The 14141-nt window shown below is 44.3% G+C and overlaps 1 protein-coding gene across 1 annotated transcript in view; it reads left to right on the top strand.

Annotated features, from left to right (window-relative positions):
• Positions 1-125: 125 nt before the first annotated feature.
• Numa1 (nuclear mitotic apparatus protein 1) overlaps positions 126-14141 on the top strand; it is a 79675-nt gene continuing 65659 nt past the window's right edge. Inside the window, exon 1 of the mRNA XM_028889106.2 lies at positions 126-210. The gene's annotated coding sequence lies outside the window, so the exon portion shown is untranslated. The remainder of the gene's footprint in view (positions 211-14141) is intronic.

The following is a 14141-nucleotide window of genomic DNA, read 5'->3' as shown; positions in this document are numbered from 1 at the left end:
TATTACCCCTTTTTCCTTTAGAGTGGCCCTCGCACTTCCTTTTCCCGGGTCCTCCAAGGTGCCCGGCTAACAACAGCCGGCCGGGGCCAATGAGAGGGCGGCGAGAGGGGGCGGGACCATAGTTTAAACTAATTGTGTCTTCACCGTGCGGGACTTATCTCGAGGCCAAGTGCGGTCCGGCGTGCGCGTGGCGGAGCAGTGCGCGGCCAGGTAACCGGCGCGGGTCCTTGGCTGGCGTGCGGCCTGGGTGCCCTCGTGATGGCCAGGCCTAGAGGGGGTGCTGACCACTCCGGTGCGAGAGGAAGGCCTCCTTCGTAACTGAGGGTGAAAGGAGACCCTACAGGGGGGGCAGGTTTGTGGGAGCCAGGAATGTTCGAGGGGGTGGGTCTGATTGGGGCCTTGTCAGTGAAATTATGGCTGAGGACCGCGGTAACCAGGGTGGTGGAATACCCAAAGGATTGTACCTGAGGGTCCGGTGACGCCAGGTGCTCGCTTATTATTAATGATAGCAGCAGTGGCATCTCTTAGCTTCCACTATGTTTCTGATATTGTGTTGCATGGTATAGAGGATCTTATTTTTAATTTTCCTAACAGCCTTGTTCATGTTTTACAGGTGGGTTTATAATGTTTTACCTTGGCAAGGGTTGCACAGCTGGTACGAGTTTCGCTATATTTGGGACTTTTGAGGGCTGAGCATATGATGGGAAGGGACTCTGTTGGGATGCCCTTTGTATATGAACAATGAACTTACCCCCGTGACTTACCTGCTTCTTGGTTTGATGTGAGGGGTAAATCAGATACATTGTTTCTGCAAGCACCTTCTTTGAGAATACAAATTTAAGATCTTTTTGTTGTTTTGTTTTTCAAGACAGGGTTTCTCTGTTTATCCCTGACTGACCTGGAACGTGCTCTCAAGACCAGGCTGGCCTCTCTCTATCTTAGAGATCCGCTTGCCTCTGCCTCCTGAGTGCTGGGATTAAAGGCGTGCGCCAACGGCTCAAATTTAAGATTTTAAGTGATGTGACTGTTGGAAGGTTGTAGGTGAAAGAAAGCCCATTTGGGTTGCTACTGCGTCCTCTGGGTAACCCTCTTTTGTTTATCTCTGTGCTCGCACTTGTCATCCGTATTATTAGAATCCCTTTCTATATTTGTCTGTCCTTTTAGATAGTGACTTATTTGTTACTACATCCTGATGGCTTCTCAAGATATGAGCATGTCATGGCCATTACTGTGTGCCTTGGAATGTTGTATTTTCTTGGGTTGAAAGAGATAGAAGTTACCAACTTTTTGTTACCCAACTTTTTGTTCTTTTGTTTGTTTGTTTTGTTTTGGTGCATGGTAGGCAAGTGCTCCATTACTGAACTATATCCTTAGCCCATTTTTTTTTTTTTTTTGGTGGCATTTGTTTTAATTAATTTATTTTATTTGCATTGATGCTTTGCCAGATCTTGGAGTTACAGACAGTTGTGAGCTGCCACGTGGGTGCTGGGAATTGAACCCTTTCCTCTGGAAGAACAGTCCGTGTTCTTAACTGCTGAGCCATCTCTCCAGTCCGGTAGTAGTATTTGTTTTAATTTCAGAGTAAAGTTATCCTTTTTTGGTGGGGAATGAGGATGAGACTACCTCCTGAAAACATAATTTACTTACTTGTTTTAATCCATACTTGTCTCTGTCTGTTTTTTGTGGTTTAGTCTTTTGTTTCCAAAGTTCTGGGTTTGTCAAGTATTCCTCTGTTAGGGTGAGAAGCCTTCCTGGTAAGGAAGGGAGGAGTGAGACTTCTGGCCTGTATATATCTTAACTGCTGTGATGGTATGTTCAGATCAAGTGAAGCTTTCAGTCCCAGGGACAGGTAAACACGTGTCTTTGTGTGGTGTTTTCTCCTTTAGGGGAAGAAGCACAAAGGATTCTTTTGTTGACCCAAGTTCCAGCAAATGATAACTAATTATAATGCTTGAATCTTAGTCTAAAGACAGTCCTACTTGCTCAGATTTTACCTGATAGCTCATTAAGAAACATTTCTCTTTTACTTATGAAATATAGAAGTGGGACAGATATCTTGAACTAAGAGTTCTAGAATTGTTAGGATGCAGACATAGCCTTACCCTTGGATGCCTAAACAGCTGAGAGCAAGGGCTGTTTTGATATCTGTGTCTAATTGATAAGAACAGATGGTCAGCCAGGCGGTGGTGGCGCACACACCTTTAATCCCAGCACTCGGGAGGCAGAGGCAGGCGGATCTCTGAGTTTGAGGCCCGCCTAGGCTACGGAGTGAGTTCCAGGAGAGGTGCCAAAACTACACAGAGAAACCCTGTCTTGAAAGAACACATGGTCAGAAGGTACTGAGGTTGTTGACCTATTATACACTAAGCTTATCAAAAAGTGTTCAGATTCAAAGTGAGCATTTGCAAGAGTGAAACTTACCAAGGTGAAAATCCATCTCAGTGTTGAACTCCCCCCTGCCCTCTTATTTTTCTTTTTGCAGTGTTAGGGAACAAGCGCAGGGCCTTGTACATTCCAGGTCCTTCTACCACTGAACCACATCTCTAGCCCAAGCAATTCTAGTAATATATTTTTTGTAACAAATTTTTTATTATTATTAAGAAATTTTCATTCATTTTTCATACCAATCACAGATCCCCCCCCCTCTTCCCTCTACCTGCCACTCAACCTTTCCTCCCCAGTCCACCCCCCATTCCCCCCACCTCCAAATCAAGGTCTCCCATGGAGAGTTAGCAGAGCCTGGTACATTCAGGCAGGTCTAAGCCCCTCCCACCTGCACCAAAGCTATGCAAGGTGTCACACCTTAGGGCACTGGGCTTATGCACCAGGGACAGATCCCGATCCCCCTGCCTGCTCCCCTCCCCCAAAACAGTTCAAGCTAAACAACTGTCTGAGTATTCAGAGGGCCTAGTCCAGTCCCATGGGGGCTCCACAGCTATTGGTCTACAGTTCATGGGTTTCCACTAGTGTGGCTGGTCATCTCTGCACATTTTCCCATCATGTTCTCCATGTCCCTTGCTTATAGAATCCCTCCTCTCTCCAATTGATTGGATTCCTGGAGCTCGGCAATCCTAGTAATACTGTTTTTATGCTGTTAGTATTTATTTCATTGTCCACATATGCTTACTGCTTGTCTCTTCATTTTTTGGCACTTCGTTCTTTCCTTTTTTTGTGGAATTCGATGTGTTACTTCTTTAGAAATTTCCTGCATTAAGAGGTAAGGCTGGGTGTCTCTTAATGGTGAACATTGTTTTATTGAAAAATGTCTTTATTTCATCTTCAATTTAGCTGGACACTAGGCTTCCAGCTGTTTCAGCACATTTGAAAATGTGACTTAATTGAATTCCTGTCCTTTTGTTTTCCCCTTTTTTTCCTTTGAGACAAGGTCTCACTGTGGAGCTTGGGCTGGCTTGCAGTTTGTATGTAGGGCTGGCCTCGTAATCACAGAGATCCACCTTCATGCCTCTGCCTCCTGAGTGCTGGAATTAAAGGCATGCTCAGCTTTGGCTCTTTCCTGAACTATGCTCATGATTTACTGTTTCATCATAGGTAACCTGTCTTCCTCTTTAAGATCTTCTTGGTTGTCATTTATGTTCTCTATTTTATTACATGGTGTGATTTAATTTTTTGTTTAAAATTACACACACGCGCGCGCTAGTGGTGCACACCTTTAATCCCTGCACTTGGGAGGCAGAGGCAGGTGGATCTCTGTGAGTTCTAGGCCAGCCTGGGCTACAGAGTGAGTTCCAGGGAAGATGCAAAGCTGCACAGAGAAACCCTGTCTCGAAAAACCAAAAACAAAAACAAAAACAAAAAAAAATCATATATTCTCCCCCCTTCCCTCCCTCCCTCCCTCTCTCCCAATAAAGCTCAATAAAGCTCTAGAAAGGTTAAAAAAAAAATTACACACACACAGAGATGTGTGCCGTGGCAGATGTGTGGAGGTCAGCAGACAACTTTGAGATCACTTGGCTTTGGTTGCCAAAGGGGGACTTGAATTGTCAAGGGTCCAAGCAGTCAGTAGTGGGGGTAGAACATTGGCAATTGGGGTATCAGCAGCAAGAGAGAATGACACTAATGGAGGACACTGAGGAGAGGCAATGAAAGCAGTGGGAGGCATTAATGGGCGTATCAGTGAAGAGCAGAATAAAGTTTCTTGGATGACTTTGACCCAAGTGGCCATGAGAGTGAGTGTGTGTGTGTGTGGGAGAGGAGATGGCTTAGGTTTAGTTAAGTTTTATTTTTTGTTTGTTTGGCTTTTGAGACAGGGTTTCTCTGTGTAGCTTTGGCCTGGAACCCAGAGATCTGCCTGCCTCTGCCTCTTGAGTGCTGGAATTAAAGGTGTGTGCCACCACCACCCGACTAGTTATGTCTTGTAATTGTGAGTGTAGGATTTGTTTAGAGTGTTTGATGTCTAAGGACGTCTAGACAGTTAATGAAGTCAGTTAGGGGAGTCAGTTGGCGGTGGCTGTTTGGCAGTAATTGGGACAGAAGAAAAGTAGGAGTGTGAGAAGAGAGATGAGACTTGTGGGGACAAGTGATCTTGAGGTAATTGGAACCAGAGGGTGAGGATGAATATTGATAATGGAGGGGTCAGTCTGATGTGGTCGTCTGACAGAAAGGTGCTGCCATTCACCTAAAAAGTGTAGGACGCACAAAGCTAGAGGACGCTCTTGTGTATGAGAGGGATGGGGTAGGAGGTTTTTGAGAGTTTTGGACAGGAGTGCAGAGGATCTAGGGAATGTTTTTGGGGTAAAGGAATAAGAATGGAGGAGTTGAGGGGAGGACAGGTAGAAATGTGAGTGGTCTCCCCCCCACCCCCCACAGGGTTTCTTAGTGTATCTGTGTAGCCAGGCTGTCCTGGAATTCACTCTGTAGACCAGACTGGCCTCGAACTCATAGAGATCCACCTGCCTCTGCTTCGGGAGTGCTAGGATTAAAGTGCATCACCACTGACCAGCTACGAATGATGAATTTTTGATAAAAGAAGTTTGGAGGGATAGAATTTGAGGCAGTGGAAGAGATATAGGAGTTGAGGGAGATAGTGGGGTGAATAGATTGAGATTGTGAGGGGCAAAATGGATTGTGAGAGGGAATCCTAGAGTTTGTTAGATTTACAGATGAGCAGAGAAGCAGAGGCAAGAGCACATGCACAGGGAGGCCACCAGGGAGGGTGATGTCTAGAGTTCTGGAGAGGTAAGAGACCGGCAGAGTGTGAGTGGAATATTCTTTGGGTCACCAATCAACTCCCAAATAAAGACATGGAGACTTATTAATTGTGAATGCTTGGCCTTAGCTTTGGATTGTCCCACTATCTCTCTTCTCACTTAATTTAACCTGTTTTTATTCATATGTTTTGTCTTAGGGCTTTTTAATCTTTCTTTCATTCTGTATGGCCTACTTTCCTGCTTCCTCTGTGTCTGGCTGGCCGGTGTCTCCTGGTGTCTTTTTCTTTTTTCTCCCAAGCCTAAGTTCCTCTTTCTACTTATTCTTCCTGTCCGGAAATCCCGCCTATACCTCCTCCCTCATTATTGGTCATTTAGCTTTTTTTTTTTTTATTAGACCAATCAGGTGCCTTAGGCAGGCAGGGTAAAACAGCAACACATCTGTAGTTGATTTTGGTTTTACTTTTTGGGGCCCACCACCAAGCTCCAAATAAATATACGGTGACTTAGTCTTATGAATGTCCAGCCTTAGTTTGGCTCGTTTCTAGCCAGCTTTTCTAACTTAAATTGTCCTGTTTCTCTTTAACTATGTTTTGCCTGTGGGCTTTTACCTTTCTTTATATATCGTTCTTTCCATCTTACTCCATGGCTGGCTGAGTGGCTGGCCCTGGCATTCTCCTCCCTTCTCCATTTTTTTTTTTTTTTTTTTTTTTTTTTTTTTTTTTGCTCCTCTTCTCTCAAGCCTAGAATTCTCCTCCTATTTATTCTCTCTGCCTGGTAGCCCCGTCTACTTCTCTTTCCTGCCAAACTATTGGCGGTTTAGCTCCTGCTTCCTCTTTTTTTTTTTTTTTTTTTTTTTTGGTTTTTCGAGACAGGGTTTCTCTGTGTAGCTTTGCACCTTTCCTGGATCTCGCTCTGTAGACCAGGCTAGCCTCGAACTCACAGAGATCCACCTGCCTCTGCCTCCCATAAAGGCGTGCACCACCACCGCCTGGCTGTTTTTTTTTTTTGGTTTTTCGAGACAGGGTTTCTCTGTGTAGCTTTGCGCCTTTCCTGGAACTCGCTCTGTAGTCCAGGCAGGCCTCGAACTCACAAAGATCCGCCTGCCTCTGCCTCCCGAGTGCTGGGATTAAAAGCGTGCGCCGGCACCACCACCTGGCTGGTTTAGCTCTTTATTAGACTAATAGGTGTTTTAGGCAGACAAAGTAACACAGCTTTGCAGAGTTAAACAAATGCAGCATAAAAGAATGCAACATATCTTTGCATCGTTAAACAAATATTTCACAGCATAAGTGAATATAACATATCTTAAACTAATATTCCACAACACACATCTTTACATAGTTAAACAAATATTCTGCAGCATAAAAAATGCAATACATCTTTGCATAGTTAAATATTTCACAACAGAAGAGGGAGTCAGATTCTCTAGAACTTGTTAGAGACAATTGTGAGCCACAATGTAGGTGCTGGGAATCAAGCCTGGGTTTTCTGAAAGGGCAGTACTTTTAACTTCTGAGCCATCTCTCCAACCCTCTGTCATACATTTCTGACACTACAGATTGTTAAGTTGTGAGTTCATTAATGCAACTCTCAGTTCCCTTCTTTCCAGCTCTGGGGTTTCCTTTTCTTTCTTGGCTTGCTTGCTTTCTTGCTTTTGCAGTAGAACATAGGGTCTTTCGAATGCTAGGCAAGTTCTCTGCAATGCACTGCAGTCCCTCTCTTCTCCTCCCCATTCCCCCTTTTGAGACAAGATCTTTCTAGCTCTGTTTGTCTTGGAGCTCCCTCTGTAGACATGGCTAGCCTTGAATTCACAGCAATCTGCCTGCCTCTGTCTCTCTAGTGCTGGGACTAAAGGTGTATGCCACCACACCTGGTTCCTTTTTTTTCTTTTGAACTCAGTTTATCTATGTGTCAGTTTGGGTCCAGTCAGCAAAACAAAAACCACGTGCCAGTTATTTTAAGAGTGAATTCAATAAAGGAAATAGTTTTGAGTCTTTGTTGGAGGGCTTAACAAGCCAAAAGAATCTTTTTATTATTATTATTATTATTATTATTTTCTATTATCAGCTTGATGCAGTACAGATTCTTATCCTAATAGTGAAATGTTTCACTCAAGCTTGCCCAGTGATTGAGTAAACCCAAAACTTAAAAGCCACAATCATCCTAGGGTCCCCCCTGCTATGTAGCCTCCCTGGTTCTGTGGGTTGAAGTCTGATTGTTCTTTGCTTTATATCTAGTATCCGCTTATGAGTGAGTACATAACAGGATTGTCCTTCTGGATTTGCATTACCTCACTCAGGATAATATTTTCTAGTTCCATGCATTTGCCTGCAAATTTCATGCTGTCATTGTTTTTTACTGCTGAGTAGTACTCCATTGTGTATATGTGCCATATTTTCTTTATCCATTCTTCACTTGAGGGACATCTAGGTTGTTTTCAAGTTCTTGCTATTATGAATAATGCTGATATGAACATAGTTGAGCATGTGTCCTTGTGGTAAGATTGAGCATTCCTTGAGTATATGCCCAAGAGTGGTATAATTGGGTCTTGAGGAAGACTTATTCCCAATTTTCTGAGAAACCACCATACTGATTTCCATAGTGGCTGTACAAGTTTGCACTGCCACCAACAGTGGAGGAGTGTTCCCCTTGCTCCATATCCTCTCCAACATAAGCTGTCTTCAGTGTTTTTGATCTTAGCCATTCTGATAAGAGTATCTTAGAGTCGTTTTGATTTGCATTTCCCTGATGACTACGGATGTTGAGCATTTCCTTAATTGTCTTTCAGCCATTTGAGATTCTTCTTTTGAGAATTCTCTGTTTAGCTCTTTAGCCATTTTTTAATTGAATTGTTCAGTATTTTGATGTGTTGTTTCTTGAGTTCTTTATATACTTTGGAGATCAGTCCTCTGTCAGATGTGGGGTTGGTGAAGGTCTTTTCCCATTCTGTAGGTTGTCTTTTTGTCTTATTGACTGTGCCTTTTGCCCTACAAAAGCTTCTCATTTTCAAGAGGTCCCATTTATTAATTGTTGCTCTCAGTGTCTGTGCTGTTGGTGTTATATTTAGGAAGTAGTCTCCTGTGCCCATTTCTTTCGAGAGTACTTCCTGCTTTCTGTTCTATTAAGTTCAGTGTAACTGGATTTATGTTGAGGTCTTGGATCCAGTTGGACTTGGGTTTTGTGCATGGTGATAGATATGGATCCAATTGTAATTTTTTTTTTTTTAATTTATTTTACAACACCATTCAGTTCAACATAATAGCCACAGATTCCCCTGTTCTCTCCCTCTCGCCCCCCTCCCCCTCCCCCCAGCCCACCCCCCATTCCCACCTCCTCCAGATCAAGGTCTACCCCGAGGACCGGGGTCAACCTGGTAGACTCAGTCCAGGCAGGTCCAGTCCCCCCCTCCCAGACCGAGCCAAGCGTCCCTGCATAAGTCCCAGGATTCAAACAGCCAACTCATGCAACGAGCCCAGGACCTGGCACCAACGCACAGCTGCCTCCCAAACAGATCAAGCCAAATGACTGTCTCACCCATTCAGGGGGCCTGATCCAGTTGGGGGCCCCTCAGCCTTTGGTTCATAGATCTTGTGCTTCCATTCATTTGGTTATTTGTCCCTCAATTGTAATCTTTTACATATTGACATCCAGTTACGCCAACACCATTTGTTGAAAATACTTTTCTTTTCTCATTGTATAGTTTTGGCTTCTTTGTCAAAAATCAGGTGTTCATATGTATGTGGTTTAATGTCAGGGTCTTCAGTTCAATTCCGTTGGTCTGTATGTCAGTTTTTATGCCAGTACCAAGCTGGTTTTATTACTGAAGCTCTATAGTAGAGCTTGAGGTCAGGGATGGTGATGCCTCCAGAGGTTGCTTTATTATACAGGATTCTTTTAGCTATCCTGGGTATTTTGTTTTTCCATATGAAGTTGAGTATTGTTCTTTCCAAGTCTGTGAAGAATTGTGTTGGGATTTTGATGGGGATTGTATTGAATCTGTAGATTGCTTTTGGTAAGATTGCCATTTTTACTATGTTAAAGCCAAAAGAATCTTAAAGAAAGTAGTCTTGGTATATTAACTGTATGAAGTGGCTTCCTTATCCAGAATTGAAAACAAACAGAGGAAGGTTATCAGACTCAAGAAATCTAGGGGGATATGGGACAGCTGTACCCGGATTCTCTGGGGAGTGTATGTTGCCTGGTTGCCATTGTTTTCTTGGGCACTCCCAGGAGGTCCCTGGAGAAATCAGGCTTAGCATGCCTGCTCAGCTGACACAGAGGCCACTGGGGTGCACTGCAAGGTTGCTTTCTCTTCATTCCTCCTCCTAGAGCCTCAGGACTGTGAGCCAAAATCTAGGTTACAAAGAGGGTGGTCTGTGTGAAGAGGGAGGGGCCTGAGCCCAAAGTGAGTCCCTTAGAGCTAGTAGAGAATTCATCTAGCAAGTTCATTTGTTTTATTTTATTATTTTTTTCTTGTTTTATTTTCGAGACGGTTTCTCTGTGTAGTTTTGGTGTCTGTCCTGGAGCTTGCTCTGTAACCCAGGCTGTCCTCAAACTTTCAGAGATTCACCTGGCTCTGCCTTCCGAGTTCTGGGATTAAAGGCGTGTACCACTACCGCTGGGCTGCTCATTTCTTTCTGATTTCAGAAATGCAGAGAAACTGTTTAGATTTGGTCCACATAGCCTACCCAGGACTCTCTCCCAGAATAGAGAAAAAATTTACATCTCATGGAGTAGTTGTTGGCTTTTTTATTGGTGTTTTGCCTGCATGAGGGTGTTGGGTAACCTGGAACTGGAGTTACAGACAGTTGTGAGCTGCCATGTGGGTACTGGGAATTGAATACAGGTTCTTTGGAAGAGCAGCCAGTGCTTTTAACCACTGAGCCATCTCTCCGGCCCCCAAGTCTTTTCAAAATGAATTTAAAAAAAAAATGTGTATGGGCGTTTTGCCTGTACTACTGTGTATATTGCCCTTGGCTGGAGGAGGTCATGAAAATTTCTGCGGAATTGGAGTTAAGGGTGGTTGTGAGCCACCATGTAGGTATTGGAAACTGCTTGGCCTCTGAAGAGCAGCCAATACTCTAAACTGCTTAGCCATCTCTCCAGTCCCTCATTCTTTTATTTGTTTCAATGATTTATTCATTTATTGTGTGTACGGTATTTTTACATGTACAGTAATATGCATAAATATCCCTGCAGGCCAGAAGAGGGCACCAGATCTCATTACAGATGGTTGTGAGCCACCATGTGGGTGCTGGGAATTGAACTTGACCTGTTGAAGAGCAGCCAGTGCACTTAACCTCTGAGCCATGTCTCCAGCCCTCTCATTCTGACTCTTTAGTAAAATGCCAAGCATGGTGGTTTGAGAAGCAGGCTCCCTTGTACACAGTGCTATAAATCTTACCCTGATTAATGGAGGTTTTCAGGGACTATTTCTTTGGAAAGGGAAATAGCTTGGCTGCCGTTGGTTGGGAGGAGAGACCTATAGGTTGGCTGTTAAGTAGTCAGTCACTAATAGGGACCCCTTGGCCGAAGTGGAGTGACCTAATGGTTGTAGCAGGGATGGGGCGTCAGAACACAGTGTGCTCCTGGACTGAGGCTCCTCTTGGCGGCTGTGTCGTGTTGCCTTTTCTTCCTGTCCCATCTAAGGGCCAGTTTCTTTGAAGACAGTGCAGGAAATGCCAGTGACTCAGCCTTGCAGATTTCTTCTGCTTGTTGCAGCTGCGGACTGGTTTGTCTGGTAAGGAGTAAGATTGCATATCTTCCAGCACACTTACTTACCTGACCACTTGAATGCCTTCTTGTGTCTTGCCAGAGATATTTTTCAGGCTGTTAAGTTTTTGGTACTTTGTGGTAAGGTGGATGCAGTATGACCTTAACATGTCTTTTGCACCTATGCCTGTAATCCTAGCACTTGGGTGGCTAAGGCAGGAGGATCGTGAGTTGCAGGCCAGCCTGGATTATATAGCAACTTCCAGGCTGCAGGCTGTATGGTGAGACTCCATCTTAAAAACAAAACATAAGAGGCCGGGCGGTGGTGGCGCACACCTTTAATCCCAGCACTCGGGAGGCAGAGCCAGGTGGATCTCTGTGAGTTCGAGGCCAGCCTGGGCTACCAAGTGAGTCCCAGGAAAGGCGCAAAGCTACACAGAGAAACCCTGTCTTGAAAAACCCAAAAAAAAAAAACAAAAACAAAAACAAAAACAAAAACAAAACAAGATTCAATTTAGAGTCTGGTGTGGTGGTGCATGCCTTTAATCCCAACATTTAGAGGCAGAAGCAGGTACATTTCTTGAGTTTGAGGCCACCCTGGTCTAACTATATAGCAATACAAAACCCTATCTAAAAAAAATTAAACTTGCAGGAACTATATCTGGTGTTTTGTTAAGGAAGCTGAATCTAAAACATAGATAAACAAAGTACAATTTTTGCATGGCACTGTATAATTTAGACTTGATTGTGTTGTCCATTTTGTAACCTTTCTAGGAATTGTGAGATTCTTTCAGTAGCCCTTGGAATAACTAGGGAAAACTTTGACAGGAAGATGGGGTTTAAAAGAGGGTCAGAATTAGAGGCACGTGGATTATGGTTACTTAAATAAGCTGTGATTTGGGCTTCCCGCCACACTATTTAGGTTTTATATCATGAAGTATAAATGATGGTTCTGTGGTGTTCGTACTTTTCTACCCCGAAGCCTAATGGTATATAGAAGTTTTGCTTAGGCTTCATGCTTCATACAGGTCCAGAAACTTGCCACCATTGTGCCAGCTCTTTGACCTTGGGGCAATTTCCTCACTTGCAAGACAGAATGACTATAAAAAATTATTTAGCCGGGCGGTGGTGGCGCACGCCTTTAATCCCAGCACTTGGGAGGCAGAGCCAGGCGGATCTCTGTGAGTTCCAGGCCAGCCTGGGCTACCAAGTGAGTTCCAGGAAAAGGCGCAAAGCTACACAGAGAAACCCTGTCTCGAAAAACCAAAAAAAAAAAAAAAAAAAAAAAAAAAAAAAATTATTTAAAAGTTATTGTGATGTTCACAGTAAGATATTGTATAAGTAATTGAATGCCTTTTGGAGGACCAGTGCTCCCTCATTTTGCCATATGGCTCACTGGGAACATTCATTCCTGTGACTTGTCTTATGCCTGAAGGTTTCTTTGCGCCCCTTGGACAGCTGAAGTCAGGAGAATGAGACAGGGCTAGGGTTATGCACAGAGAAGTGGAAAGAGTGGCTGGATGAATTCCAGTCTACTTTAGAATAGTGGGGAAAAAGGGTGAATAAGTAGCTAAAGGCCATACAGTGGACTTGGAAACTTCAGCCAAAGAATTTAGATCTGATGCCTGAGACAAAAATATTGCAAGGTTTTTGAGCCAGAGAGAAATGTTTAAAAAGGAGAGTGGTGTAGCGACTGGAGAGACTTTTCCTGGTTTAGACACCATAACCCTCACAAAGTAGGGCCTCCTAAATGCTGACCCAGTGGGGGTGTGGTTTGGCATTCTTGCTCCGGAGGCCTGTGTTTCTGCCCAGTGACTCTTCCTGCTCTTGTCATTGACTCATCCCATTGGCCTGGCCTCATTGCTTCCCTTCTGGTTGCCCTGTGATCCAGAGCTCCAGGGCTGCCTAGGATGATGGGAGCTTGAGTTGCCTAGCAGTGGGTGGGATATGGGAATGAATAGCATTCTCATCCCTTTGCCCTGGCCTTGAGTAGAGGCAAGTTCAAGTTCAGATTGCTGCAGATTACTGTCCAAGCTTACAGGGGTTGTCTACCAGGAGGTAAGTCAAGATGGTTCCTGCCTTTTCTCTGCTTTTATATGGATTGGCTTTTTTTGTCCAAGTTTTCTGCTACTTTTCCCTGATCTAGGCTCTACAAGATGTCAGTCATGAAACAAACAGATCATTGTAGGAGGTGGGAAGAATGTCTTTAAGTTTTCACTGGCCCCTGCTGTGTGGTAGTTTACCTAGAAGTCTTGTGAGCCCAGACACTAAACATAGGCTCATGCCTGTTGGAAATCACTGTAGAAAGGTTCTGGTCTCAAACACATTGCTTTTCAGCCTCTGGATTTTAGAGCCATTCTATGTGTGTTTTAGTGTCCTGTGTTAGCTCCCATCCCTTTGGGCACAGAAGGAAAAGACAGTGAGAGGGGGAAGCTGTGTAGATAAGCATGTGCTTATGTTTTATGTAGGGAGTCAATATATTTGAGTTTCCATACTCTTGCTAATTAGTAGTGTGACCAGGGACCAGTTGCCTGACTCAGTGGACTAGAGTTTCCTCATATTTAAAAATGGACAGCTTCGGTTGTGTAGTCTTGGAGAGTTTTTCCAGAGTCAAAATTAATGGAAGTTTTTTTTTTTAATGTGAGGAAAAAATATGTGTATTTGTTGGCAACATCCAGAGCCTCGTAATCAGGAGGCAGCTGAACATATGCCTTTTTTTTCTCTGCCAGGCCTTATCAGGATATTGGCTTTGGCCATATCAGTGTCATAGGTTTTTTTCACAGCTTGTTTGATCTAGTGCTTGTTAGCCTTGACATCCACAATAACACAGATGTGTTGTTGTCTTCTGTCTTCATGGCTGACTCAGGGCTTGGGGGAACTTGATGATGGCATAGTGGTCAGGCTTGTTTCTCTTGGGTGTGCTCTTGGGAGGGGATTGGGCTGCCTCTGGAGCTGCAGGGTCTTGGACCACCAGAAGGTGGGTGACTTGAGGATCTTTTTGTGACTGTAGATACCTTTCAGCGCTGCTTTCTTAGCTAACTCCCCCCCCCCCCCAATACAGGGTTTCTCTGTGTAGTCCTGGTGGTCCTGGAATTCCCTCTGTAGACCAGGCTGGCCTCAAACGCAGAAATCAGCCTCCTCTGCCTCCTGAGTGCCGGGATTAAAGGCTTGCAGCAGCAGCAGCAGCAGCAGCAGCAGCAGCACCACCACCACCACCACCACCACCACCACCACCACACCCAGTGGCCTTCTTGGTTTTTA

Source organism: Peromyscus leucopus, chromosome 1 (assembly GCF_004664715.2).
Source record: "Peromyscus leucopus breed LL Stock chromosome 1, UCI_PerLeu_2.1, whole genome shotgun sequence".
NCBI lineage: Eukaryota > Metazoa > Chordata > Mammalia > Rodentia > Cricetidae > Peromyscus > Peromyscus leucopus.
This window is presented reverse-complemented; position numbering and strand designations above follow the sequence as displayed.